This window comes from Ruditapes philippinarum, unplaced genomic scaffold (genome assembly GCF_026571515.1).
Source record: "Ruditapes philippinarum isolate M1 unplaced genomic scaffold, ASM2657151v2 ctg3240_1_1_1_1, whole genome shotgun sequence".
In the NCBI taxonomy this organism is placed as follows: domain Eukaryota; kingdom Metazoa; phylum Mollusca; class Bivalvia; order Venerida; family Veneridae; genus Ruditapes; species Ruditapes philippinarum.
In genome coordinates this window covers 105,941-109,833 of record NW_026853538.1, presented here as the reverse complement: position 1 = coordinate 109,833, position 3,893 = coordinate 105,941, and positions in this window count along the sequence as shown.

The window sequence follows — 3,893 nt, the reverse complement described above, 5'->3', positions numbered from 1 at the left end:
CTAAATGTAAAGATTCGCCTATATAACAATTTGCCACGGCGAGAGAAAACAAACGCAAACACACACACACACACAAGGAAAAGGTTCTCTATTTTTTCGATGCATAAATATTTTAAATGTCAACTATATTTGTACATGTATGCATGGTTTTATGCTGTAATGTCGACGAGATACATGCATTTGATTTAAAGTCTTAGTTATATAACTTCTGTTCTATGAGTCACTGCTTTCTAAATTTAAGGTTTTCAAAATGTAGCCTTTGTAGATACCCATTTCCGTTCGTAATATGGTAGTTATTTTAACGTACCTTTGGGAAATGCAGTCTGTTCAAGAGAAATAATGGTAAATGTAACACCTCTCACACCCCCTGGCACTGGATTAAAAGCGGTATTCAATCGTTAAAATGTTGAAATAAAAGATCCGAAGGACAAGAAAAGAACATAACAACACTGATGCAGTAGGGGCAACTTCTTATGTAACCGTTGAACAGTATTAAAAACATGTTGTTTCGAGTATAAAAAATGAAATATACCTCGGGAGCACTGAAAATAAAAGCAAACAGTTGAAAATCGCAGATCTTTAATCTAATCAACTCCTTTGAAATTGGGGAAATAAATTAATAAACATCTTCAAAAATAAATTACAACAGACTTGTTTTTAAATGTCCGCAAGTGTTTTTTTAAAATAACTTGCAAAATTTTGCTCACTTCACAATTAGGCAACTATCCGATTTTTAAAAGTCACATTGGTGTTCGACTTTTTTGAATATATTGCTCACTTTAGGTCATTTGAATGGTCTGTCTGGTTGGAAATTTTCTCATAACCGAACAGTCCTTGGGATTACCGTGTAAACTATGACCATGAAATATGAAAAATCGCGCGTAAACTTGTCGAATTCAGGTGGGGGTATAAACCGTTGTTTAGTACCGTTATAATACTGTATCATTTTAAATATATTACACCATTATCATAGTGACATCGAACTTACCATACAATGTATTCTTGTAACATAGGCCTCCGGCCCAAAATATAACACAATACAACAAACATGAAAAATGCAGTGAAAAAACAATGAGGTGATCATAAATATTAATGGAATATTGTAATACATTGTATAAACATTAGGAGTCACAAATCAAAAGATATCAACCAAGAATTAATAAGACAAGACGTGTTCCAAAGCTAAAAAGAGGTAGGGTCGTAATGCTCTGCAATGTTTTGGTTATTATTAATATTATCTTAATATTTCAGAAATATACACTGTATAAAAGGGCGTATACGTTTTTTTCCCGCACGTGTGTCAAATATACAATAAGAAATAGACGGGTTTTCATATCTATGACCATTGATTTATACTGTGCTTTATTACTATTTACAGCAGTATGGTCAATCCACAGATTTGCAGGCTGATCTTGGCCTGCTGGTCGTTTACGGTTAAATTTAAATATCACCATTCTTTCAACATTATGTACAAGGGCTGTTTGAAAAGTATCGGAAAATGTTTCATAGTTTTTTTTTCATTTGTGCAGTAATCATGATGAAATTTTCAATTATGCTTATGGTCCGGCAGGAAAAAGTGAAATATTTTTACTTATGGGTTACCTACAGTCATTATGGCAACGTCGGGTGACGTAATGCGAATTGGGTAAGCTATCGCATATTTACCTATTTCTAAAGAGATCAAAAGTCGAAAGTTGACAAAAATTGCACGAGATGTTTTGCAACAACACATTCAGTTGAATGGAAAGGGAAACAATTAATTATTACGCAAGGCTATAGACACGCATATATACCTTTCCAAATACACATTTAAATGCACTGCTGTAGAAACATAAAGTTGAAATTGTGAATTCGTGAAGTTGAAATTGTGATTTCGTGAAGTTGAAATTGTGAATTCTTTAAGTTGAAATCGAGAATTCATGAAGCTGAAATCGGGAATTTATGAAGTTGAAATGCCCCCACCGGTCTTTCGTATAAATTTGATCTGTATTGAATATTCAATCAGAAAAAAACAAACATAAAATAAGCCGAAAATATCATTGTGTAAGCTTTATGAATTTTTACTTAGGGGTCGACTCATTATGAAAAAATAACAAATGTTACGTTTTTGCGTTAAAGTTATGGATTTTTTATTCAATCTGCAAAATATTTGACTCATGTGATTCTATTATGTATTTAAAATATAAATGAGCCACGTCATGACAAAACCAACATAGTGCGTTTGCGACCAGCATGTATCCAGACCAGCCTGAGCATTACGTTGGTTTTGTCGTCACGCGGCTCAAATGTACGTAGGTGAAAAATTAGAAAAACTGGTACAGATAATTAAGTCCCTCGGAAGCAATGAATAATACAAAAATACATGAAAATTAATTGCAGACTCGGTTTGGTCAGTGAAAATGGAAAAGTGCATACCATCACGCTCCGTAGCACCAGTTATTCAGTCTTCAACACTAAATGTGCTGTAATCAATGATCCAAAAGAACCAGAAAAATATAACAACACTGAAGTGAAGTACGGGGTGCCAAACATCAGGTGACACTTGCTACTGTGAAGTAATAAAATACGATGAAGGGGTGCCCCGTCGGAAGCATTAATCACAACAAAATTGCATGAAAACTGAAAACCAGACTCGGTTTGATTGAGTCTGTTCATGAGGGATAGTGGGAAAGTGCAACCTCTCTCACGTCCGCTAGCACTGGCTCAATCTTCAACAGTTAATGTACTGTTATCAATGATCCCGAAGGATCAGAAAAAATATCAAGACATTGTAATTTGGCTCTGTGTAATAGCGTTTTATTCGTGTATTATGAGTTTTTAATATTTTTATTTGAATATGACATTCTTTTCTCAAACAAAACACCGCCTGTCATTTACATTTCATGACAACAGTATACTAAAGTATTAATTCAACTAATTGTCCTGCGCGACGAGATACTGTGCTATTTTGTGTTTTGGCAATATCTCTACGTAAAAGCGAGATTCTGACCCAGAACAACATCTCAGAATCTAGCTTTGGCACGTCAATATATTTTGACTAACTAAAGTATCTAATCAACATAGAAAATAAATTCAAAATCAACTATTTGCTATCTTTCTCAATTTATTCTTTTTTTTATATGAAACATGATATTATAAAATAGTATATCTTGGTACATTTGAATACACATATCATTATATATAGTACACTATTAAACCGAGTACCTTTTATAAAGAAATAAACTACCGCATACTTAGTCAGATATCATAAATAGGGCAAACTTTATATATACAAATATGCGGTGTAAAGATAAATATATGCAATAATGTTAAACTATCTATAAAATGGATTCGTGTTTAAATGAATTTTGGTATTTTGACAGGTGAATAAGGTAAGAAATCGTTAAAATATTGATATTGAACCGTTTTCGGAGTATAACAAGTGATAGTTTGAAAGTAGATTCCAATTCTTAAACCGTTATAGAACCAACAAACCAAATTAATACTGTAGTTTAAGACGTTATTTCCTGTTTTCTCATGATTTGAAGTGAATGCTATGTATAGTACCATTACCAAACTTTTATAATGCTAATGGAACGATTTCATCCACTTCATTAGAATAAGAAGTTGATGGTCTTTAAGTTGGCAATATTCTCTATGAATGTCATAACCTACTTCCATGTTACATGATTGTTTTACACTTTACTTAATTACTATAAGTATACACAAAAATGTGATTTGACTATTAATTTAATGCACATGTTGTTGTTTCTTGTTGTTTCGATATATTCTACTAATGTTTGGTGTCGGGGTCTTGTCTCCCCGACCTCACCGGCTTCGTACATTCCATACTATTACATATATGTCAGTGTTATAGATCAATTTTGACATTACTACCTCAATAATATTTTAAC